General features: G+C 41.4%; 1 protein-coding gene and 1 long non-coding RNA gene across 2 annotated transcripts in view; one reads left to right on the top strand and one right to left on the bottom strand.

Annotated features, from left to right (window-relative positions):
- LOC122800905 (putative serine protease K12H4.7) overlaps nt 1–27,332 on the bottom strand; it is a gene marked incomplete in the record, with an annotated part of 685,243 nt that overhangs the window by 179,374 nt on the left and 478,537 nt on the right.
- Nucleotides 19,460–27,332, top strand: part of LOC122800906 — a 51,578-nt gene continuing 43,705 nt past the window's right edge. The window contains exon 1 of the long non-coding RNA XR_006364657.1: nt 19,460–19,654. This is a non-coding gene — a long non-coding RNA (uncharacterized LOC122800906). The remainder of the gene's footprint in view (nt 19,655–27,332) is intronic.

Genomic DNA, 27,332 nt, shown 5'->3' with positions numbered 1-27,332 from the left:
CTTATCAGGAAGGGTTGAAGCCACGGTGGTACAGCGGTTAGCGTTGCTGCCTCACAGCAAGTGGTTTCTCCGGTTTGATCCTCTGCTGGGGTGCCTTCTGTGGGGAGTCTGCATGTCCTCCCTGTTGTCGCATGGGTTTCCTCTGGGTGCTCCGGTTTCCTCCCACATCCCAAAGACGTTCTGTAGGTGGATTGGACACTAAATTGGCCCTAGGTGTGAGTGTGTGCGTTTGGGTGCTGGGCTGGCAACTCTACACCATAAAACTCCACTGCCAATCATGAGCGGACTGGTGATCCGCTGTGGCGACCTCTAACCGGGAAAAGCTGAAAGAAAATCAGGAAGGGTTGAACACATCACATCTTTTACTGTTTGAGGGTTTGGATCTGGTAGGTTTTCCTCTGATCATCTAAGAAGGAAACTTTTGAAGGTACCATCTCCAAAATGAAACTAAGTGGGACAGAAGGTACTGAGGAGCTCCTTAGCAAAGACTCTCCTAAACCTGTGGCCATTTCACTTGTTTTAGAGGCTTTAGCGGATGCCTTCACTGTAGCATCTTTCCCCAGATTATCAATCCTCTGCTTTAAAGAAACTGAGTAGGTTCTATGCAGTGTCAGCTTCTCATAGGAAACTTGTAGAAAAAAAATTACAGCGGACCTTGCCATTATTTGAGGACAGAAGTACTAATTTTTTTCTAAAGCCAATCCTATCACAAATGACAAGTACAGTTGCTCCTTTGACAGATTTGGGGAGTAAGTGTATGTATTACCCACTTTGACATGTCAAAATACATTGTCTGTTTTTGCAAACAGTCTGGCTAAACTTATAACTCTGACATTAAAAATTAATTTACTGGAAATGGCTAATTCTGCTTCCCAAGTCACTAAACTGTCTGTTTTTGATGCAGTTGAGCAAGTCTTCCAATTTGCTGATGCAGAAATTGTCAAGCATAGGAATGCCTAGTTAAGATTACAAAGCCTCAGATGTGAAGGCTCCTCTTTTAAATAACCCATAAATAAAGCTCAAAGCTGGAAGAGATTTGCAAATTTATGCAACATGTCAAGCAACTGTTCTCCTTTTCCCAAGTACCAAAGAAATTCTCATGCCAACCCAGTGTCTTTTCTTTCAAACACTATTTAAATCTACGAAGCAGCAGTACAAGAAAAAAATTGATAGTTGACACAAGAAAGGAGATGGAGCTTGAGAACCTTCCTTTCAAAACTATCCTTGCCTCATAACTTCCACCCTCCCTGGCCTTGTAGCCAAAATTGAAGACATTATTTCCCACTGTCTTCCATTTTTGAAATCTGTAATTTTAGAGAACATTGGGGCCACAAATCATTGAACACTGATGCAAGTGAGTGTTCTGTCCATTCTCTCTGAAATCCCTCACTCCAGGGTAACGTACACTTTGTTGCAAGTTCATTCTTCTGTCTCATGGGGTAGTACAGCCAATTTCCACTTCTCAGCAAACCTACTCAAGTAGTTCTAGTCCCTAGAAAAGAAGGCACACATGCTCATTTTAGATCTTTCAAAACTGACTTCTTTTCTTCTTGGTTCTAAATTTCAATATTTTGACCTTACAACTCCTTTTCACTGTCATCCAACAATTTCCTAGTCACTAGATCTCATTTGCCTCTCTACCCATTCTGGTTCACAAAAAAACAGATGTTTTCTCAAATTTGCCTTGGGCTTGTACTTTTAGTGTACATCTTTAAGACACTTGGCAATTGGAGGCAAGTTTTTGCTTCAGTCGTATCCTTTTGCAGACTCCAAGGCTTTCACATGACCCCTTTCTGGACAGTTGCTTCATTCGAGCATCCTTCACCCATGACTCTACAGTCTTTTCATTGGCCTGTCCTAGTCCACAACCTGCACTTCAAGCTAACTCTGAAAAATCCTACTTTATTTCAACTCACAGGGTGGTCTTTGTTTTCAGATATGTTTCTGAAAGTCTAACTTCCAGAGTGTTTTTTTCTTATCAGTTTCCATCACTTTCCTATCTAAACGTGTCCATCAGTTCCTATCTAAACGTGTCCACAGCAGTAGTTGATCCTAGATTTTTTGACCTTGTCCATTCTTGTGGTTCTTTTTGCCAGACTCCACATGAGGAAAAATCAGTGGTTTCTCAAGTCTGTCTGGACCTAACATTTGCATTTTCTAACCTTTCCAATTCTGTTTATTTTGTAAAGACCGAAAGCAATCGGTGGGCTCATCAAGCCCTCTTAAATCCATGTCTTCCTTCCATTCCCTCCCAGGTAGTCAAAGATGCCTTTTGCTTTGTATGGGAGGCAGTGTCTTAAATGGTCAAGGTCCAGGGTATTTGGGAGCCTCATTTTAGACACACATCCGTCTCAAGGAAATGATGGCTGATTAAAACCTTTGAGTTTTTAATTAGCTGTGGAAACCTTGACCACACCTTACTGATGTATATAACAAACAAGGAGAGGAATGAGATCCTATCTCTTGGGCAGACTAGTCAAGATTGCCTGGGATTCAGCAGTTCAGTGCAATTTTAACTCTGATGGAATGCAAGTTACCTGCAATGTAGACTCCAAGCAGATCCAGAATTAGATCCTCACAAATGGGTGCTACATCCAGTGGTCTTCCAGGGGATTGCCCACCTGTAGGGAATTCTCAGTATGTTTTTGCTTCATCTCAACATACAACTAAAACATTTCTGTGCAAGATACCTTAGTGGAAGTCTGAAAAATGTTCATAATCTTATTCCTCTGGATGAGGAGTTTTCTTTATGCCCCCCCTTTCCTTTGATACCCAAAGTCCCTACTGAAGATTAAAAAGAACTTGCTAAAAGTGATTCTGGTGACACTCTCTTTTGGCCCAAGCATTGGTTCACCCTTGTTATGCATCTGACCCAGGGGTGGTTACTAAAAGCTCCATCAGACTGCACTTGCTAACACAAGATAAGGGATCCCTCATTCATCCCAGCATTCAAAATCTTAGTCTAACTGTGTATGGGTGATTTTGATTCAATTTAGGCACCATTTTTGAGGACATGAAATAGGAGGCAAAGAAACATACTAGAAAAAAATATATTTAGCCAAATGAACGTTTCTAGTTTGTGCCTCACTAGATGACTGGACCCATTCCAGGCAGAGGCTGTTGTAATTCAGTACCTGTGCTCAGTTTAGGGCTTGTGTATACTTCCATTAAGGCATACTTCACGGCTATTTCTGCTCGTTTGCCACTGGGTCCTCCAATATCTTTATTCTAAGTAGAGCAGTTTTTAAAGGGTATTATATTGGGCCACCTAGGAAAGGAGTGGGGGTCCTCCAATATCTTTATTCTAAGTAGAGCAGTTTTTAAAGGGTATTATATTGGGCCACCTAGGAAAGGAGTGGTACCTTTTTGCAATGTGAACTTTCTAGAGAAGTTGACTATTTCCTTCAGAACCTGCAGCCATTTCTTTCCTTTTTCATCTCCATTAGTAGTTGTGCTAACATACTGTAGAAGTGCACTATAGTACTGTGTTTCTGTGCATCACCCATTAAAATACATACTGTGCGCGTCTATATGCACTAGTATGCCATGGTCCATGCTAGTCTATGGGATACACAAGACAAAGGACATCCTTTTGGGGAGGCATAAGAAATGGAAATTGAGCTCTGGTATATAATATATAAAATGCTTTGCAAGATGAAAATGTGGATAAAAGGGTAGGGGAGTGGGTATACACAATTTGAGGGGGTTAGGCCATATTGTGCTTAAAAACTGAAAGGCATGCATTAAACCGAGCCTAATGGGGTTTGGCAAAGACAGTTTTAGCATCACAAAGGTAAGTAGGCATTACGAAAAAGACGTAGAGATCACACCTCTCAATTGTCCCTATTTTTGCAGAGCATCTCTGATTTTGTGTCCGATGTCCCTTATAATATTTTTGATCACTAATGATTAGAGTTGGTCAGTAATGCCAGTAATCTGCAGTTTTAATGCTTAATGTTCAGAAATACATATTGATGGAAAGCTTGCTCTATTACCTTAAGTGAATTGGAGTAATTTTACCCCCCCCTCCATTATTTTTGGCTTTGATCAGAACCCTTGACAAAATAAGTTGATTGGTATGTCAGAGGTGGGTGGGACACAAATGGAAGGACTGCACAGTGGATAGGAAAATGCAAAGTGTAGACAACTGGCATGAGAATGGTGGCACAGCAGAAGTTTGCTGGAAAATGCAAGAATACAATTGCACAGTACCTATGGATGTAACCTAAATGTGTGCAAAGATAATGGTATACCAGGCTTGTGTATGCTTCCTAGTATGAAGCTGCAGTATACTAGTATGTAGTCCATATTTATGAAACTTGCAGCCACAGACAGACTTAGAATATGTTGCAGACATGTCTGAAGTGTGCAGATATTTTACTCCATATCAAATGTATCCAAAAGGGGTTTAAAACGTGTGTAATGGGGATAATTTAGTACACCAGAAGTGAAAGGAAAATGTGCTCACAGTAAGGAATTTTGTAGGTCACTTTAACATCCAACAGGGTAACAGAGCGAGTCCAAACCAACCAGACCAAGAAGTCAGGAATACGAAAAAAAGTTACTCAAACACCAAAGCTATAGAAAAGCAATCAAATTTATTTTTTTGTAGAAAAGCAATCTAATTTAAGCGCTTTCATCTCAGTAGAATATTGAGACTTCATCAGAATAATGACCCATCATTCATTTCTCTTTAAGAATTTTTTATGTTTATCAGGGGGTATTTAAACACATTTCATAATTTTATAGCATACATATCCCACAATTCACAATAATATTCTATCTTGTCAATGCTCTACTTTTTAAAATGGGTAAAATAGAGACCATGTCATTTAATGCCAGGTTCATTCATAACCCTCCACCTCTTGTACTCAGCATCTCCAATATTCCAAATTTAAATTTGGTGAAGCCCTCACAAACCAATGAATGTTTATAGAACGCATTGTTCTCATTACATTGTGAAATAGCGTAGATGTGTTCATAAATTCGTCTTCTGAACACCTTTTCAGTTTTGCCTACGTAATAAAAAGAACAATTGTCACACAGCTGAATAAATCAGACCTTTAGTAAAAGTTGTCTTGCCTCAACATAATATTTATTTTAATTACCCAGTAGGTTGACACTTTTCCCTTCTGAAATAAATTTGCATTGTTTGCAGCGCCCACACTTACCTTTTACCCATTTTTAACAAACTTTGGGCTTTCACCTAGTATTTTAATTAAATCTGAATTAGAATTGAATAATACCCAATATTCTTTCAAGATGTTTTGGACCTCCTTAGTCACTTCTTATTCAATCACCATATTATCACTGTGGTTGTTCTTCACAAGGTCCTTTTTTTAATTCTGTTTGGTCATACCCATCTCCCAAAATGGGTTTAAATTGAACCCCCCATGTTTAACTGATCTCTTGCTGTTCTTAGGATGAGATCTCTAGGGTAGCCTCTGACAAACATTTCAGATATCAGCAAAACTTCCTTCCTAAAACTATTCCAATCGGAACACATTCTGGCCACTGCACAAATTTCCTACCAGGTTGCACCTGAAGGACAACAAAAAAGACATGTTTGATCAATTTGGAATAGAGTTAATACATTATATTATTAAATTGAATAATGGATGAAATAATGGATGTATTAAGGAAACCATGGAATATGTAAACACTTTAAATGATGCAATAACCAATGATTTATCGAATTTAACACTGTTAAATATGATAACATTTTTAAGAAGGTAGAAAACCCGGTTGAATTCAGTATGCAGAGAAATAAGTTGTGTAGGGATGATGATGAATACGATAAGGGAATTGCCTACCCATTTCCTAAATCTTATTTTTTTGATAATTTTAGAAATGAGAAGCCAGATTTTAGATCAAATACTGAAATTGTAGTAGTTTGAAGATGATTTTGAAAATCAAGGGTATGAACAAGAATACCCCACTCGAAGATCTGAGAGAATAAGCAGTAGAAATCGGGGAAATAATTCAAATTTTTACTGGCTCTCAACACCCCAGGGCACCAAGAACTACCCGAAGGGACGTGGATGGGGCAGGAACAACAGATATTAGAAAGTGATATTGTTGATTTAATTAACAATAAGAATAGAAACCAATGTAAATTAAGAATTGAATTGTTTCACGAAGGAAAGCTTGAGTTGCCAGGGTTTTAATATTTTTCATTACTCAGGAATTGAGGTTAATAGACCATTTTTCACTTTTTAAAAAAAGTTTTAAGTTAGTTCCTGGTTCTAAAATCCGTTTAACTGACACCATGACTGAAATTTAAGTTATAACCTGTTTAGGTGAGGCCCACGACCATATGTTCTGCCCCATTTGCAAATCCTTTGTACCAAACTCTTCGCAACCATCTAGCAGTGTTAAAACTATACTTGGAAAATCAAAGGCTCCGACATTTTCTGCTCTTGTCTGGAGGGTGGAATAGGCATGTCTGAGCTGCCGTGGAAGAAGGCCAAGAAAATCAGGCCAGATTCCCACACTGCGCCTCAGGTGTTTGAAGAGATTCTTGAGGCTGATGAAAGCAAAGGATCTTTTCAGACCACAGTTTCCCAACCATGCCCAGGTACCTCAATGGATGCTGGGATGGCGGAAACTTTGAGTACGTCTCCTGAGGTTAATCAGCCATCAGATGCTGATGGCGGAGGGGAACCACAGCTCGTACAGTCAGAAGGCTCTACTGTTGCACTACCATTCACCCAGACATCGGCTCTTACTCATTCTCAGCTGTTTGGCCCTGTTAAGAGAAAACGAAAACTAAAGCATCCTGAGCCTTAACCTGTTCCTGGATGGGAAGGTTTCTCAGTCTTTTAAGGTTTTCCATGCCTTACAGACGCAACCACCAGCTGCTACCCCTTCAGGACCTCCTTTAGAGATATCAGAGGAAGACTACTCTTCTGAGGAATCACTAACATATGGATCACAAATGGACTTTCCCAAGGATTTTATTAGCCCAGAGGAAGAGTATCTAATCACCCAAGTCTCCTGGTGAAGAAGTCACCTTTGGAGACACCATTTCCCTCATGAGGGAGCATTAAGTGGCTGGTCTCTGAGGTCTCTGACACTGGGAAAGGGTACTTTGACCTGCTGCAAATGGAACAACCACCCCCCTCTGCCGTCCCCCCTTTGCTACCTGCATTTCAAGATGCCTTCTTGGCCACACAGCCCCAGATTCACAACCCCCAAGCCTCTAAACGTCCTGACCATTTTTACAAGATCCCTCTGGACATCCAATTCCTATTTAAAAACCCACCAGCAGACCCAGCAGTTATTGCAGTCTCTGCTGATAAAATATCCAGACAGTTACCTTGTACTACCCTCTATCTTACTGATAAAGGCAGCAAGTTCTTGGACAGACTAGGGAAGAAAGTGTATACTTCCTCTACTTTGGCTGTAAGAGCGCTTAACTTCTCACGCACATGGCTAGGTGTGTCCTGGACACTATTCCCAAGGCTTCTACCCCCTCTGAGGTTTATAAAAACCCAGCTTAACACCCTACTTTCCACAGCATCCCAACTGACTAGGCACTCCAGTGCAGTTATGATGCTGTGGAAGCCTCTCCAAAGTCTTCTGCATCAGGTTCAGTGCTGAGGCGATATTACTGGGTGAGACTTCAGCCACTTCTATGGACGTGCAAACTAAACTGCTTGGTGTCCTATTTGGACAGGCTTCAGAAGAACTTCTTAAATCCCTTCAAGAATAGGGAAAAACTTCAGAACTGTAAACATTTGCTGGTGTCTCCTATCCCCAGATATCACAAACTACCCACAAAGAGCTTTTGTCAGGAGGCAGTCCTCCCACCCCAGCTCCTCAGCAAAGGGATGTAGGCAGCCTAGGAAAAGCTCTATTCCCAGGTTTCCTTCCACCCCTTCTACCACCCCCTTTTGGAGCCAGTCTGACCAAGCCAGACTACCTCCACTGTGACTCGCCACTACTAAGCCCAAACAACCACTTTCCCTTAGGCTCACCCTATCCCTACCCTCCAGGCAGAAAATCACATGAGAAAACTGGGTCTTAATCATTCAGAGGGGATACTTTATAACTTTGTGGCTGTTACCCCCTTCCAGGGAATTCTTCAACCTCCAAAAAACAAAGCATCTTTCCCACCCATCATTCAACTGCTAGCTCAGGGCACCATAGAGCACCTACCCTCCCCCCCAAAGAAACAAAGGTTTTTACTCAAGAATGTTTCTGGTACCAAGGAAAGACTGCCCATGGAGGCCTTCTGTATTTCTTTCCTAAACCTGTTCTTCAAGGTACCCAGTTTCAAAATGATTTCCCTACCCTTGCTCCTACCTCTCATACCTACACAGGCCTTCATGGTAGCTCTGGATGTGAGATTCCTACCTCCACATTCCTATACACCCAGACTACAGGAAATTCCTATGCTTTGCAATAGGTTCCTGGGATTTTCAATTCTCTGCATTGCCCTTAGGACTCCACTGCTCCTTGAGTGTTCATAAAGTATCTAGCACCCTTCATTGCTCACTGCAGAACACAAGGTATACAAATATACCTATATTTAGACAACCTGCTAGTTCTTCATCAGGACTGCAGTCTTTCTACACCACCTATAACAGGCCATCTCCACCCTAACTCACTTGGGGTTTACTATAAACCATGAAAAGTCCCTGAACCCCACTCAAGACCTGGTTTTCTTGGGATGCAGGATCAGGACAGACAAAATGAAGGCCTTCATTCCAGACCAAAGGATCCTGGATCATTGTCTATACTTCAGCAAACTTATTATCCTAGTCAGCACGAGAGTTCTTAAGGATGTTAGGCTACATGGCATCCCTAATACCAGTTACCCCTGGCAGGAGGACTCCACATGAGAAAAATCCAATGGATCCTGATGAAATTATGGAGCAAACACTCCCATCCTCTGGATATCCCCTCCCTCTACTTCAGTGTCTGAAGAAGGAACTTCAGTGGTGGATCTCTGCCATCCACCTCAACCAGGGAACCTCCTTACAGGTCCCAGCCCCCCTACAACAAGTCTCCATAGACTCACAAGACATGGGTTGAGGTGCAGTGCTACTACACAACCAGAAGCATTTCACTGTGCAGGGAAAATGGTCCAAACTAAGACAAAAGGACCATATCAACATCAAGGAAATGAGGGCACTCTTCCTACCCCTGCAAGCATTCAAGTTGGCTTTACACCCAGGTACCCTTAAAGTGATCACTGAGGAGTGGCCTGTGGTACATAAACAGGGGGATAATATCCTACTCTCTTTGCAGCCTAGCCACCCAGATCTGGATCCCAGCATCATCACTCCAGATTCATCTGGTAGCAGTGTACATTCCCTCTACAGTGAATGTTATGGCAGACTCACTCAGCAGAACTTCAGCTCCCTCTCACAAATGGATGCTTCAGAGGTATTCGTAGATCTTATCCACAGGTGGGGTATTCCACAAGTAGATCTTTTTGCCTCCTCCCAGAACAAACTGATGCCCAAGTTTTGCACAAGGTATCAATATCCGCAAGCCTGGAAAGGGGACACCTTCTCCTTTCCTTGGGAGGAAATGTATCTCTATGCCTTCCTACCCTTTAAACGAAGTCCTCCTGAAATTCCAGAGGGACAAACCCAAAATCCTGTTGGTGACCCCCTTTTGGCCAAGACAGCATTGGTTTCTCCTCTATCTACTAGCCAAAGGCAATCATCACAGGTTACCCCACTGAATAGACTTGCTGTCACCGTACAAGGAGATCTATACTACACCTTCGGGCAAAAAATTTAAAACTGACCATATGGGGTGATAGGGTACTAATCTCTTTCAGACACCTATACTCTGAGGACGTACTCTTATGTTCTGCAAGAGGCCAGAAAACCTAGTACCAGGAGAAATTATGTATCCAAATGGAAGAGATTCTCCAGGCGGTGTCAGAGGAAAAGCCAGGACCCTATGATTATTCCTGTACTCTTGGTCCTTTCCTATTTGTGTGAGCTCCTTCACTCAGGACTAACTTATTCTTCAGTTAAAGTCCATTTATCTGCCATCTCTGCTTGTCTGCCCATGTTATCACGTCTGGCCTCTAGATTGGAGGTCAAGCTTTTCCTAAAAAGGTACTTCATATTAGATCCCCCCCAAAAGCCTATACCCCCCATTGGGGCTTGAATTTTGTCCTAGAAGAACTTACATTGCAACCTTTTGAACTAGCACATTCAGGATCCCTAAAACTGTACACCCTGAAGACAGTTATGCTAGTGGCCCTTACTTCCGCCTGGAGGGTATCGGATATGAGCCCTTATGGCTACCCCTTCTTACCTTATTTTTACAAGGACAGAGTTGCCCTCAGGACTAACCCCTCCTTCATGCCTAGGCTGGTTAATGAACTCTCATTAAACCAGATTATTAACCTACCTGTTTTTTACCCTCCTCCTAAAAATCCATCAGCGAGGGCTCTTCATTCTCTAGATGTCCACAGACAACTGAGATTCTGACCAGTTACCTCTTTCCACCCTAGGGCTATAGGGAAGGCAGTCTACAAATGGACCATTGCTGCGTGAATCTAAGTGCATTGGCATATGCTATTCCTGTCATGGAAAAACCTTGCAAGGGCATGTCAAATCACACTCAACTAGGGCAGATGCTTCCTTTAACTGCCTTTTTCAAAGGGGTTGATTACACCTCAATTTTATAAGTTGCTACTTGGGCTTCAGTGCACACCTTTACCAAATATTACAAACTGGACCTAGCCTCCAGGGCTTAAGCTGGTTTTGCCAGATATATTCTTCAGGGTCTCATTGACCAAGGGACCCCAATCCTCCACCCAGGCTCATACCTAAAAGCTTTGGTACTCTCCCAACTAATTTTGCCTGACTGAATTGTTTTATATATTTTTTGGGATTTTCTGTTCTCATCTGTCCTGAAACTGCTTACCCCCTATTTCTGAGGTGTAGTTAATAAAACTGGTCTAACAGCTTCTGTATTATCTGATTGCTTCAAGGCTTGCTGATTTAAAAATAGTTCATTTGTAAATTCTTGTATTCACTGTTGGAAACTCCTGGGTTCTGGCTAGTGTGATTCTCAGTCTGGAAATATATCGCTGATTGATAAGTATATTTCTTGGTATTTTAACCTTTCAGAGTTCTGCATTGTCTAAATTTTGCCAGACTGAAATTTTTTATATATTTTCTGGCATTTATTTTTTGTTCTCATCTGTCCAGAAACTGTTATCCCCCTCCCCCCATCCTATTCTTGTGGCGTTGTTATAGTTGGTGGCTTTGCAGTTGCCCGCCCCTACTGTAAATTTGATGTGGGACACCACTTCCAGTCTGGTGTTCATTCTACTTAATACAGAGAACATTTCAAGGCCAACCCACTTAGGTTCTTAACCTCTGCTCCTCCTTCCTCTCTCCTTGCACTTTACTAAAAAAAAAAAAAAAAAATTGCGCTTTTTATTTTGCTTTTGCCTCTTAAAAGTACTCAACTGTATTTATTCTGCTGCATTTATTACTGCTTGGTAGTAGCCTTATTAAATTATAACTGTTATTCTAAGCCTTTTGTTTTAAGCACTTCGGCTTCAGACCAGTCATTTTACATTAAGGTTTGTTTAAGTTGGGAGGTGCTGATTTAGAATAACAGACAGTAAGCCTTCAAAGTGTATTTGTTCTGGTTTAAGCACTTGGGCTTCAGGCCATTTATTTTACATTAAGGTTTGTGGTCTGCACTCTTGTGGGAGGAGAGGTTAGTTTCTGCCCTTCTGAGCTGGGAATTTCTGGTTAAAGGATTATTGTGGCTGCTTATTTGAACTGTATTTCTGAAACTGGTGCACCTTGTTTGCTGTAGCATAGACTAGATTTAGACATGCTGAATCTAGCTTTGTTTGTATAACTTCAGCACTAATCCAGGCCTTTTTTTTTTTTTTTTTGGAGAAGGTTCCCCTGTACCCTAGTGGCAGGAGTGTGCAGTTAGAACTTGTCTGAAGACTGCTGGAACAGGGCTCAGTTTTGAGCTTTTTTACTGGTTAATTGGGTAATTCATTTAAATCAGTTTGCTTGTTTTCTGTTGTATAAAAAATTGCACTTTATTCATCTGCTTTTACTGTATTTGTGTTTCCTCCTTCTTTATTGCATTTATTCTGCTGCATTTATTACTGCTTGTTAGTAGCCTGATTAAATTGTAACGATTATTCTAAGCCTTTGGTTGAAGCACTTGGGCTTCAGGCCAGTTGCTTTACATTAAGGTTTGTGGTCTCTGCTGTTGTGGCAGGACAGGTAGCTTACATCTTAAGTTGGGAGGTGCTGATTGAAGGCTTACTGTCTGTTCTAAGATGTATTAGTTCTGGTTTAAGTACTTGGGCTTTGGGCCAGTTATTTTATATTAAGAAGGTGTGGTCTGCACTCTTTTTGGGAGGAGAGGGTAGATTCTGCCCTTCTGACCTGGGAGTTTCTTGTTAAAGGCTTATTGTGCCTGCTCATTTGAACTGTTTCGTTCTGAAATTGGTATGCCTTGTTTACTGTAGCATAGACTAAATTCAGACCTGCTGAATCTAGCTTTGTATAACTTGAGCACTAATCCAGACCATCTTTTTTGGAGAAGGTTCCCCTGCACCCTAGTGGCAGGAGTGTGCAGTTAGAACTTTTTGATTGAAGACTGCTGGAATGGGACTCAGTTTTTAGCTTTTTATTGGTTAATTTGTTTAATTCAGTTTGCTCATTTGCTACTGTTATGTAAAAAAAAGAAATAGAAATGCACTTTATGCATCGCCTCTTAGGGTTAAACTGTGTTCCTGGCGACAGTCTGCTCTTCAAATTTTCCCTTGGAACTAGCCAGTCTTTTTTTAGTTTTAGCACTCAGTCTGTTTCTTTGAGCTCAGCACTTGTTCAGAACTCATTGTAAGCACTAAAGCTACAAATTACTATAGCACTCAACTTTCCTCACTTGTCTAGAGGAAAACCGTTTTTAGTACTTAAATGTGCACCTATACAGGCATGTCTAAGGGTCAGTTCCTGGTGTTTTCTCCTGTCTACCTGATGAATTTGGGCATCTTGGGGCATTGCAGCAGTTGCCTCGTACAGACAACCCTCTCCTCCTACCACCCAACACTACAACCTGTGAGAGATGTACTTGTATAACCAAACTGGAAGCAAAGCTCTCTTCACCCAAGACTGGATTAGACAGACAGGAGGAGATGCTAAACACTTGCACCACACCACAGTCCTCACATAGTCCCGCAAAACACACACAGCAACAAAACACACACCTACATTCACAGAGGCTCTTAATAAAAATCTGCTCAAGCAACAGCAACCTCCAAAGCAGAAACGCATGCAACCTCCACCCCTCAACACAACTCGAATGACTACACATAGCCACAAACTCAGTGTGCCACTCAATCACAGCCCATAAGGCATAACAACGTACCCAACACTCTAGTCATAGGTGACTCTATAGTCAGGCACACTCTATAGTCACACACTGGTGACTCTAGTCAGGCACACTGATGTTCCACCAGGCTAAACAAGGAGAACGTTACTGTCCACTGCCTGAGTGTCAGGATCCGCCACAACGCACGCACTCAGGTCACTCCACCACAAGCACAAATATGAGACTGTTATTGTCCATGTTGGTGTGAAGACCTGAGACGTACCTCCCTGGACTACATGAAGAGACATGGAGCTCTCCGATCTTGTAGCCCAGGCAGGTATGACCCTAACCCTGAGTAGCATCCTGCCATCACCCAGAATGATACCACAGTACAATGACAAAATGATTGAACTCAACAATTGGCTATGCTTCTGGTGTCATTCTAAGGGGATCCAGTATCTGTCTGCCTGGGATGACATGATAGATCACGATGCTTTGCCAGAGATGGCCTGCACCTGCCGCCATTGGGATTCCGAATACTGGCGAAGGCTCTTGCCTCCCCTATAACGCCTTTTTTAGGCAAGGTTCAAATGACAAATTCACCAATGTAACCGGTACAAGCAAGCAAAGTCTGAGGGTAATGCTACTCCATGCTAGAAGTCTAAACCTCAAAATGGATTCACTTGAGGCACTCCTTAAATTGGAGAACATCGACATCTGTGTATTGAGACCTGGTTCAAGGCTCCAGAGAGCACCCCTGCACTACCAGGCAATAATTAATACCACATCTTTCGGCCACTTAACTAGACCAAAAAACGAAAGGTGGAGGCGTGTCTATATTCATTAAGGATATCCACACCTCCAGGCTAGTTGCACAGCATAATGCATCCGAGATTATCCAAGTGCAACCAACTCTGGGCAAGACAGCAATCCAAATTGTAACTTGCTACAGATCCCCCACCATGTTCCAAGATTCCCATTCTTGATACACTGGAAAATATTAGGGTATAACCCAACTACCCCAACATTAACTGGGAAAACTATTCATGTACCAACTCTTTTTTTTGCTAAATGTTTTTTGGAATTCATAAATTCCAACACCTTGGATCAACTTATCCACACTCCACCACGGGCCGCAATATCCTAGACCTGGTCATTACCAACATGAGCGACTGGTGTTCTACCCCAGAGGTCAATACCTCGTTGGTCAGATCTGACCACAAGCTAATCAGCCTAGACATCCACATCCTGCCCCCACACCCCATTAGGAAAACCACCATAAAAGATTTCTCCAAAGCCATCTTCACGCTTCTTAATACAGAAGTGGCAAACATCACAACATACATGCAGACTGACAATAGAGGTACGACTGCTGAATCCTACACAAATGCACTTTATAAGCACTTACACGAGTGCATAGATCGTGCTATCCCTAACGGAACCAAGATGCTATCCTCCAAAAAAGGAAGCCAATCTGGTGGTCCCCTGCCATAAACTCTACAACAGAAGACAACCTGTTGCAAAAGAGTAAAGTCCCATGACTGGAAGAACTCCTTGGTCAGCCTCCATAAGGAGCTGAGATCTCTCATAAAATCCTCCAAAGCTAGTTATGAAAGCAAAATCGCCACTGATTCTAAAGACTACCACAAAGCATTCTGTAGCCATGTCGATCTCAATGGCAACACTCAGATCTGCTCTGAGTTGCAGCGCAATGGCACTAAATATACAGAACCAACTAATATTGCCAACGTCCTGGCAGAAAGGTTCAGTGCTAATTTTGCCCCCTCACCCTCCTAAAGGGCCCATCTCAATACTAGAAGAATGCAAAGTTCCTGTAATTCATGGCTGCACAGGTAAAAACCACGTTCTCTAAAGCCAAGAACACAGCATCCATGGGACCTGACAACATCCCAGGCTGCATTCTACATGAACTACAGAATGAACTGGCACCCCATCTAAGCACCATGTTCAATCATAGCCTCACCTCGGGCTTTGTGCCCACTGAATGGTGCACAGTGATGGTTATCCCACTCCACAAAGGGGGAGCCACCACGGACCCTGGGAACCACTGCCCCATTAGCCTAACAAGCCTGGTCTGCAAGGCCATGGAACGTATCATCATGGAACTTATAAACAAAGACATTGGTAGTCTTCAAACTCTGGACCCCACCCAGTTCGGGTTTGTAAAAGGCAGATCGTGTCTCCTAAACCTGATTTCTTTGAAGCAGTCACCAAAGCCATAGATGAGGGTAAGGTGGTTCACACAGCCTATCTAGATCTCGCCCAGGCTTTTGACACCATCCCCCTCTCTGGAATTGGATACACTCACCAAACTAGGTATAAATCCCTATGTCACAAGATGGATTGCCATCTGGTTCCCTAACAGATCCCACACTGTGAAAGTAGCAGACTCCAAATCTGACTTCAGACCCGTGACAAGTGGAGTACCTCAGGGTTTAGTCCTGGGTCCTCCTGTTTGGTATCTACTTTTCTGAAGTACAGGCCAACACAGAAGGTCTTTGGCCAAGTTCGCAGATGACTGCAAACTAGGAGACATAATTGAAACTCCTAACAATGTGGACATCCTACAAAAGGACCTCACTGAGACAGATGCCTGGTGTCAAAGCCATGGCCTCAAGCTCAATGCCAAAAAGTGCATAGTCATCCCCATTTGGTAAAAACTCTGTACCCATGAGCTTATCACATAGGTGGTAGTCTACTTAACACCGAAAGTGATGAGACCTTGGGAAACAGGTGGACAGTAGTCTCTCCTTTGATAATTACATTGTCACAGTAGTCAGAAAATCCTTCTACATGGCACACCATCACAAAAGGTTTCTCATCCAGGAAAGAGGTCATTGTTCCCCTCTACTTGTAACTCATTAGACCCATTGTAGAGTACAATGCCCCTTTTGGTATGTACCTCAAAATGCATCAACAATAACTAACTGGAAAGGCCGCAGAAATCACTGAGGATTACTGGCCTCAGACAGATGCCCTATGTAGACAGTCTCCAGCTTTACTCCGTCGCATATCTCCTACTCAGAGGCGATCTCTGCCTAATGTACAAAGCTATGCCAAACCCAGAGCTGTTGGGACATGCTCCACTTAAAGAAATCACAATCCTTCCAAGCTACACGCTCTAGGGACCTAAACCTTGTTACCACAATAAGCAGAACATGCTGGAGTGATTAGATGCCTGTCCCAGAGACTTCCCATACTCTGGAACAAACTACCTATCTATATCAAACAAAGCTCCCCTCATTAGCACTCTTCAAGAAAAATTTTGATTGAATGAGAAATTGGAAATTCACCCTGGGGATCACCTCTGTGGCTCTGCTCGACAGGGGGACAGGAAAATATTTTTCTTGGATGGTTAAAGCCAGGGTACCTTTTTGGCTAGGCTTGTATAGGCCTTAGAGCTGATCTAGGAACATGAGAATAGAAGGACATAGAATAGTTGTGTAAGAACTTACCGTAACCTTGCAGTATTCAGTCCCTCCCTCCTCTTCCCTCTACTTTTACCTGTCTAACATACCTGTACTTACCTGTGGGGACAACTTCTCCACTACACACAGCCCATCAAGTTACCCTATGATCTAGTCTACATGTGAGTCTCTGGGGGGAGGGTCTCCCAGTTAAACCTCCAGGAGTACTACTGTATGCAGCAGTCCATTCTGAAGAGGGTATGAGCAGATGTCCATTTTATACCGTACGTTGGTTTATGGCTCTGACAGAGGACGTCACACGTACCCTCCTGAACCAGAGACTTTGGTATACTGGCTTGATGTCAGCACTGCAGGCAACATCCTTCCTACTGTAATGAATATTGCAACATGGAAGACATCTAATGTTATGGCAAGTTCTTACACAACTATTTATGCATTTAAAGCTTATATGCATAACTCCAGCAAAAGGTTATAAATCAAATTTGAAAATGGGGGGATAATGAAATGGGGCAGTATGGAAAAAGAGTAGGATTTGGGATGCATGTCCTTAAGGAGAATAACGGACAATTTGCTACTCCTTGAAGTAGCAAAAAGTATTCCAAGAACTAAGCCAGCATAAAAATAGAGATTTTACTAATAGTGATGACTGTCCATGTATGGGTATAGGAAATAGGCAAAATGGGTTGGAGTTTACTGTAGGAGCTGGCAAAGGAACCAGTGTATTGGGAGGAAATAGCCAGTGAGCGAAATGCAAGTGTGAAGCTAAACAAATATTTGGATAGTAGGTTAGAGACTGCCTTCTCTACCAGGAAGTAGTAATGGAGTACATGCAAAGAAACTGGGATAAGGGATTTAAGTGAAAGGCCAGTTGTAAAGCACTTTTACTTGTCTAGAGCATACATTGCTGTTGTAGGGGTGATTAGCAGACAGAAGTGTAGCTTGCAGTTCTTGGTGCAGTCCCCAATCTGACACCCCCTCAGTTTTGAGGAGCAAGAAAGTTACATGAGCATATGGAACAAAAACGGCTGTTCTCCATTTTAAACTGTAGCAAACTGCTGCTATAGTTTGCCCTACACTGGGTCCTACAAGGCTTAATACTAGTTGATGCAATGAAGGCACTGAGTGCTGTAGCACTTCAGTGCATAAATTGCATTTAAAGCTGAAGACTGATTGGGATCTCAGTTGTGCCGCCTAATACTTTGCACATGAGGCAGCTGCCCCTTTGCCCACCCTAGTTACTCCTATACTAGTTGTTGTATTTCGGCTTTTCCCGGTTACGGGTCGCCACAGCAGAGCTCTGGTCTGCTAATGATTGTCAGTAGATTTTGATGCTGGCCGAGGTGCCAGCTCGTTCAACCTTCAACTAAGGCAAGGCACGCCCATTTACACATGTCTTTCGAACGCCCACCCAACCGTGGAGAGGACATGCAGACTCCACACAAGGCACTCCTCGCACTCTAGCCGAGAATCAAATGTGAGAACCTCTTGCTGTGAGGCAACAATGCTACCGCTGCACCACCGTGGATGTAGTTACTCCTATACTAGTAGTACATATAAATATTGCACAAGTATTAAGAGTCCAGGCCATTTGCAAAGGAGCAGTGAGAGGACATCTATATGGCCTCAGTATTTTAACAGTGCCGCAAAGGTTCAGAATTTTTGCACGAGTGTTTGCATGGGTATTTATACCCCAAACGGACATCTGAGGGTTTTCTTTGGGTAGATGGCAAATGCTATAGGTGCAATGGGAAAGACCTAATTGGGAAGATGTGCTTTTGGGAATGTAACAAGTTGGTAGATTAAGAATTGCCCATAGAGGACTTTGTCAGTAATTATGGGGTGGCAGATGGTTTGACTAAGGGAATGATTCTTGGGAGCTGGGATATAGGATCTGTAAGGCCTTTTTAATTTGCTACTGGCTGGCAAAAAGTAATTACTGGAAAATGTAAATCAAAATCTAAATCAGCTGTAACTGAAGTATTGAACATTGTAAAGGAGATCATGTTTGGAGGTAGGATCTTTAGAAAAGGGAAGGAGCAAAATGTATAGAAATGGAATTTGTTCTACAATACACGTAGAATATTCAAAATTAGTAGTAAGGTTTAAGAGGAGGCACAAACTGAGCAATTTATGTAATAGTGGAGTGAATAAATCATTAAAAAGAACCATGCAAGCTGCATGAAAATAATGGAACATGTTGCCATGTTTTATTTTCTGTTAATGTGCGTTCATGTCTGATTTAATAAAGATGTTAAAATGTTTTGCAGAATGTTTTTTCAGGTGTAAAAGCTGTAAGATATGCATATTATATATATGAAGTATATTAAACTGAAATGTAACTTGACCCATCTCCACAGAAGGTGTGTCCCATGCACAAGAGATGGTTATTTATAGTCTGTTAATTGTATCAAACAGCTCATTGTACATGGTAGGAAATTTGGATCAGTATAATCAGTCTTGACGTGAGGCTTATATCTGGGTGGGGTTGGGCATTCCTTTCGTGGAGGTACTATAATTCATTTTTTTTAAGACTAATGTACCCAAAACATTCCTTTCAGCAAGACACTAGTCCATGGCAATATTTGGTTTGTGTTCTCCCAGTATGTGGAATATAAAAATGATTGCAGTTTCTAAAGCACACACAATGCATTACCTGAATTTTTTTCCCTCCACTCAGGGAGTGCTTGGGACTAACATTACTATCAAAGTTCTCTGTGATTTGATGGCTGCCTCAAAGAACTCCCCATATTCTGGATATATAGCAGTTTCCAATTTGATGCTGGCAACCTTTGGTTTGAAATGTTTGGATGCAAGCTACAAGAAATTCCTGGAAGATATGACCAATGTCTCTTGGGATGGGCCTGCTGCAGGAGGAGGTAAAGCCAAAAGTTTTATTTATTTTTTTAAAGAGCTGCTGATGAGGCTGTTTGTGTTGCAAATTTTGCGTAGACTGTAGCTGTGACTTTTGATCTAGTCGTATGCCATTTATGTGATTCTCCCAGAGCCCCCACCCTGCATTTTCTTAAGTGCAATTGGTGGTATAGCCTCTGTAAACATGTGTAACAGAATTGTCAGCAGTGCTGCAGACTGAACAGATGATAGAACAGGAGCCAGGTGAGAGTGGGAACTTTAATATTTCAGACGCCAGATTTTATTTCCCATATTCACTTGTCTATTTGACTAAACTGATAAGTGAGTAACTTCGTGATATGTGATTACAGTGAACTACAGTGAGTTAATTAGTAGAAACAGAGCCCAAAGAGCAATTATGTTGCAAAAAGAGATATAAAGCCCCTTAGAAACAAGAGGCCCAAAATCCAGGCTGAGAGTGCTTTCAACGAAATAGCAGTAGATAAAACAGCAAAAAATCCACGGATATGCGTTCCAGGTACCAATTTATTAACAGGAGACACAAGTGCTTTCACAATGCTTCATCAGGTGTAACTCTTCCATAGAAAATACACACCTTATATACTCATCCTAATTGGTCTCAATGATCAATTAAAACAATAAAAGCAGTTTAAAAAGACAATACATATATAGGGACATATTTAAAATAAAATTACATGTATATATAAAATGCAAATACAGTAAAGAATAGATGTATAAAATATAATGTATATATATATATGTATATATAAATATATAAATACATATAAATATAAAAAAGATTCAAGCATATTAAAATAAAACAAATTTGATCTATTTAAAGGTCTATTACGAAGTACAGGCTTAATAGGAATGCATTCATTAAGGCCATGCCCAAAACTAGATCTCAGCCTCACAATCCATCTTGCTTCTGTGTCCTCAGTTCTGGCTCTCATCACCTCCCCTATTCTCATATATAAGAGATAGAACTCTAAAATTAAATACATGGTCATCTCCCATATCACTAATATGTTTAGCTAGAGCATTTATCTTCGACTTCTTCCTAACATGGTACAGATGCTCTCTCATTCTTTCTCTGAGGGTTCTGTCAGTTTTGCCTACGTAGAAACAATGGCATAATTGGCACTCCGCTAAATAAACCACATGGGAGCTACCACATGTAGCACCTACCCTAATGTCAGTGATTTTTCTAGTGTCAGGGTGGTGAAATAATAAACTTATATCTATAAAGGAGCATTGTGGACTATGACCACAAGGTAGTGTACCTTTAAACATCACAGTGGGTTTCTCCTTTTTCACCCCACATAACCTCCTATACAAATTCTTATTTTTAAATGTATATTGTGGTTTGGTACTGATAAAAGAAGAGATTGTAGGTTCAGTGACCAATATTGGCCAATACTTATTAATAATATCAGTATATTGCTTGACATTCCTAGCATAAGTGACACAAACATTAATAAGCATTGGTTCACTATTTGTAGTGTGTCTAGGAGTGTTACTAGAAAAATATGGTTTTGCTTTGTTAGATCTCATTTGCCTCACCATCTTCTCATTTTTACTAATACAATTAATATGATAACCCCGATGTTTCAATTCATTGCTAGTGTTAAGCATCATATAATCATATTCAACTGGATCTACACTAAGCCTTGATGCTCTAAAAAATTGATTACGAGCTACGTTGTCAAAAACAAAATCTGGATGCATGCTTTGTCTAAGTAGATTATTCACTACATTCTTTCCTATACATTCTAGTACTAACTTTACCTGTTATATCTATATCAATATATACATCTAAAAAACTGATTCATGTATATGAATAATTAAATGTAAATTTCAAAAAATTTGTACCAAGTATTCAACAAAAAGTTTTAACCCATCCAATGTACCTTTCCACAAGAAAAAACAATCAACAAATCTTCTGAAAAAGGTATGAGGTGCATATGTGCTATTGAATATATTATCTATCTCCCAGGTAGCCATGACAGCATTAGCATAACTATTGGAGCATGAGCTGCCCATGGCCACCCCATTTCTTTGCCAGTAAATCTGGTCATTAAAATAAATATATTATTATAAAGTACTAGTGCTATCAGTTTCTGTATAACTATCTCAGCAGCATTAAATGTACCTACTTTCAACAATAGTTTTTTCATAAAATCTATACCAATGTCATTGGGTATCACAGTGAAAAGGGATACGACATCTAAGGTAACCAAAATAACTTCACCATCAACAGACCCATGGTTCATAAATTCATACAAATCATGTAAAAAATGCTCAGTATCTTTCAATATATGACACATGGAATCTAAAACCAGTCTCATTTTCATCTCTACATAAATAGATAGCTTCAGTTGACCATCCCCCTCCCTGATACTATAGGTCTCATGGGTGGTCTAGTGCTATCCTTGTGTAACTTTGGGAGGCCTTGTATAATAGGTATACAGGTTTACAAACTAAAGTATTGGACCAATTCATCAGTAATTAAGCACTCAAACTGCATTCTCTTAATTTCAGTGTTAATATGCTGGATCATTTGAGCTGCAATTACCTTAGTAATAGGTTGATAAAAGCTAATGTCGTTGAGCATCTCATACATTAATAAGTCATAATCTACTTTATCTAAGATAACTATCTGTCCACCTTTATCAGCCGGTCTAATTACCAAGCTGCAATCATTCTCTAGTTCATTTAAGGTGTCTATTTCATTTTTACTAAGGTTATAGTTCTTTTTATAGTTAGTGTTATTATCAAAAGCATCAAAAATCATTTGCACATAATTGTTCAAAAGCACTGACTATAGAATTCATTTTAGGTATGAAAGTGCTTGGTCTCCTAAAGACAAAATCATGATTATCCTGGGTATTTAAAAACTAACTTCAAATTTAAATTCCTGGTAAAAAAACTTTAAATCAAATATGGCATCAGTTATGCTCGTATCAGAGGCAGGTATAAAAGACAGGCCTTTGGTTAAAACACTCAATTCAGTATCAGTAAGCAAGTGCTTCGAAAGATTAACAACTAAAGTCTTACTTTCTGAAAAGCCTTCTTGATGGTGTAAACATTGCTGGTGTCTTCTTCGTGCTTCCTTTTGTTCCTTGTATTGCTCCTTCCACGTACTTGGTTCTGTTTCCTCTGGCCATCCACTCTTCCCACAGAGTTGTCCCTTATTGGTAAAGGAAAATTTAATGCATACTCGTTGGACTGTAAGCAAACATTACCAGGCTCGTTAGATGTTGTTAGTTTGGTACTAATATCACTTCTATGAACTTGCGCTGCTACTGTCACTTTTCTCCTGGCCCCTTGCGTAGTCACAATCGGACTGGTAGGAGCAATCGATGTATTTCCTTCAGAGACAGTACATATTAAGTCAGCCTGATCCAAAGGACTGACAACATTAGTGAGTTAATTGGTTTGTTCCAAGCAAACGTTAGAATTTTAAGCCAGTACTGAAATTTGAGGAAGAACTCTTGACTGGTACATGAAAGATGCAAGGTGACCACATGGGCTCAAAAGACTTTTATAGGAGAGAAAGACTCATAACTGAACATAATTTACACAATGAAGCAGAATGCTGAAACATCTACAGTAACAGATGCATGTATGCATGTGTGTGCAGTGCATATATGTGTACATCATATCGCTGTGTGTATGTACATTTACACACATACATTTAGTGTAAATGTAGATGCATATGCCCACGCACTTGCAAATTCAAGAATATACCCACCAAACATACTCAAAACAACTCTCACTTTAACATCATAGCAAAAGACAACACCACTATATACCCAACTGAACACACTAAATTGCTAGGAGTGGAAATGGACAATAAACTAAAATTTGAAATTCACATATCCATGACCATAAAAAAGTCCACAAAAAACTAGGAGCATTATACAGAAATAAGTGTCTTCTCACCAAAGCAGCAAAGATTTCAATAGCAAATTCCCACCTTATCTCCACCCTACTTTATGCCTCTCCAATATATACCAACCTAAGGCAATGCAATCTAAACAAGCTAGAGACCTGCTACAACAAAATTGCCAAATTCGCCACAGGGGCATCCTACCGTAGTCACCACGGTCTCACTTGCTGAACTGGGCTGGCTTGAACTCCCTCACCTCCTTCAATGGTATCAACTCTCACTCTCCCACAAACTAGTAAACCATCCACTAAATGTCCCATCCCTCCAGAATCTACTCCAACCCTATCGCACCACCAGACCACTAAGATCCAGCAACAAAAATCACTTGCAGATCACTAAAGCCAATAACTCTGCTGGTGAAGCACTATTCTCTTGCACCATAGCCAAATTATGGAACTCCCTTCCACCCACAATTACCTCCGTACCATCATGCACCCACTTCAAAACTTTACTAAAAGCGCACCTAAAAACATGCTGGCTATGCCCTTGCAACTCCCACTCTAATATCATCCAACCACTACCTTTCTTTCCACTCCACTAACTACCTTGATTATAGCAAGCTCAGATGCTCATAAGCCTAGTACTTACACAGCAGGAACTTCTTATTTTAACATTTGTTAATGTCGGTTATGTACTTCACAGATAAAGATTCTAGTTGTCTACTGATGTACTATGTTCATCTGTAAATATGGTGTAAGTAATTGCTATATAAATTGTTAATCACTATGCAATCCAATGTAACTACTGTCTGTTTTAACTGTGGAGCTTTTCTCCCCGAGCCTCCACTGAAAATGGACCTACATCCAGTTGGACATCAACAAATTTAAATAAATATCCCCCTCTACTCCCCACAGTGCAGTTGCCCCTGTTCCTCCTACAGTTTTCTGTGTTCCTGTGACATGTCAATAGGTTTAGTGTTGTACTCCTGACCACCTGTTTCTTTTGACTATCCTTTTTTTCCACTGTGGCAGAGTGCTGCTCCTGCATGGCCACCTTTAACACAACTTCCTTTTAATCATTGTCACTCTTCCTCTGTTCTTCCACTTTGGCTTCTTTCTACCGTTTCTTGGCTGTTTTTCTTGCTTCCTTTCATTTTCTTCCTTCCTGTACTGTCGTTCTGCTCCCCTCCACTCTCATCTTGACAGCCCATGTCCTCCTATCCCTTTCCTGTCCTGTCTTCTCTCCCTGTTGTATTGTCCATTCTCCACTCCCTCTCTGCACGTTATTTGACTAGCCATACCACTCTCATCTCTAACTTTTCAGACATTTCCTCTGAAGCCACTCAGCTCTGGTGTAAGGATGAGAAGTCTGAAAGAGCTAAGTCAACAATCAGCTGTGCACCTTGCCATTATCTGTCACTGTCTAATCTAGCCTGCATCTCCACCTACTTGCATTACTCCCTTCAGTCTCCTGTTTCCTTGCTTGAATCTCATCTGCACTTAAAATGTTTTAGTATCTAGTTAGACCATTCTACCTTAAGATGCCCTTCCATATCACTCTTTACCCAAGGGTTCTCCTGCCAAGAACAGCCCAACGTCCAGCCAGTATACCAATAGGCGTACGTTACATGCATGTTCCCTGTGCAAGTCATAGGGCATAAAGGTGATGTATGGACACGCACTCAAAACAATGTTGCCATCAGTCATTGCATGTAGGTCTGAACACTCTTTTGCTGTGCTGGTTACCAAACTGTGCTTTCAGATAAGTGACCCATTGGGGTTTTTTCTTTTTTGTAGTTGTGTTCATGTTATCTAGAAAGGGAAAATGTCAGTGTGGGAGACAGATTCCCATAAAGACTGTCATGACCTATGTCTCTTCTGTTTGGGTGCTTCCCACTATCCTATGCAATGCTCTATTTAATAGGCGTTTGTGCCTAAGGCCCTACATGGTCGTCTCTTGTCCTTGTCCATATAGTTGGAGAACCAACCTCTTAATTTGTTGACTCTGGTGTTATCGCAAAATCCTCCCATCCTGAGAGCCAGCCATTTGACAAGGAGAAGATATTTGCTGTAAATCTTCCCTAGACTTCTATCTTGAGGCTGGCTAAGACCCAGAGGACCACCCAGTGGTTGCATAAGATTCTTCTGTTATGACCTCGTCAGATATCAGCATGGATCTGGCTTCTATGTTCTCTGAGACTTTTCAAAACATCTGTACCTCATGTTGAAAGGGAACCTTGGCTGATTATATCTGAAGGATTGAGAGGGATTCCTGAAATCTTGTGTAGAGGAGATTCTTACAACCATTGAGTCTTGCCCAGGGGTCTTCTGGGTGTCCTGCAGAAAAAAAAATACACAGCACATCTCCCCTGTTAGGGATCCCCAACATGAATGGCATGACTTCACTCAGGGTTTATTTAATGCTTTGATTGCATTAACCCCTTCTCAAGGGGTCTCTGTGCATGCTTCTCCATGGTCTTTCATTCCACTCAAGAGGTCTGGGGAAATTGGATTTGTCAGATGAGGACCTGAACTTGGGGGGGGGGGGGTGAATCTTTGGCCTACCCTTCTTAATCCCCCCCTTGGACTATGGTTCAGAGGAGGAGGATTCCATAAGTTCAGGTTTCCCCCCTGGAGGAACTCTCCTTTGGGGAATGCCATTGTCCATATGACGGATTATTTTAAGCAGAATTATTCTCAAGTCTGAGATTCGGAAAATATATGAGCTGCTACAGGAGTCTCCATAGTCATCTGCTGTTACTCTTGTTCTGGCTGCCCTTCTGGATACTTTCTCAGCAGCATCTGTAGCCCCTTACTCAGCCCCCTGAACCTAAGAAGCTAGGACTGCAAATTTCTTTAAATGCCTTTCTGTTGACCCTTCTGTAGTGCATCTTCTCTGACAAAACATCAAAGTTGTTGCCTCCTGATGAGGATAATAGGGCTGTGGAAAGGCTGGGCAAGAAGGCATAGACTGTTGCCACTTTATCCTTTTGGCCCTCCTTTCTCAGGTTTCTTTGGTTAGTTCTGACTTGACTCTGAGGGGAGGGCTTTGGCCCTTTCCCTGCTGGACTGTACCTCTTCAGCTGTCTGGCTCTCAGTTAAATGCAGCTGATGCCTTTGCCAGAGCTGCTGCCTTTGGCACAATTATGAGGTGTTATTCTTGACTTTGTCATCAGGCCTTGTCTGACATTAAGGCAAAACCTTCAGATGCTGCTTTGGATAATAAAATTCACTCTGGATTTGCTGCATCTGAACTTTTTACATCTGTCAGGAAAAGAGTAAAGCCCAGCATGACCTGAAACCTATTTTTTTCTTCTCCCAAGTTTCAGAGCAATTATTCCTCTTAAGTCTGCTTTTGTTAACAGGCAATCTTGCCTTCCTCTTAAGGGCAAGAAGGGTTCTAGGAGAGTGCCTCTTGCCAAGTCTGCTCAGACTCCTGCCACCCAGAAACCTGCTTTGAACAAACAGGGTTCTGTTTGACAATTTGCTTCCTCCTGTCCTTGGCCTTGTTCCCTTGTCCCTCCATCTGTCCTAGTCTCATCCAAATTGGGTTCTCTGCATTATCCATCAAGGATATTTCATGGTTTGGAAGTCTCTTCCTCCCTTTCCAGGCATTCCTTAGCTTCCTTGGGAACAGTTTCCAAAGGTTTTTCACTCCTTTGTTGCTCAGGGTATCATTTAGGCCATGCCCCCTGCTCAACTAGGGAAGGGATTTTATCCCAGGATGTTTTTGTTCCCATGAAAGAGTGCACAGAGACCAGTTTTGTATCATTCCAGACTGAACACCTTCCT

Source organism: Protopterus annectens, chromosome 4.part1 (assembly GCF_019279795.1).
Source record: "Protopterus annectens isolate FY-2018-M chromosome 4.part1, PAN1.0, whole genome shotgun sequence".
NCBI classification, from domain to species: domain Eukaryota; kingdom Metazoa; phylum Chordata; order Ceratodontiformes; family Protopteridae; genus Protopterus; species Protopterus annectens.
This window is presented reverse-complemented; position numbering and strand designations above follow the sequence as displayed.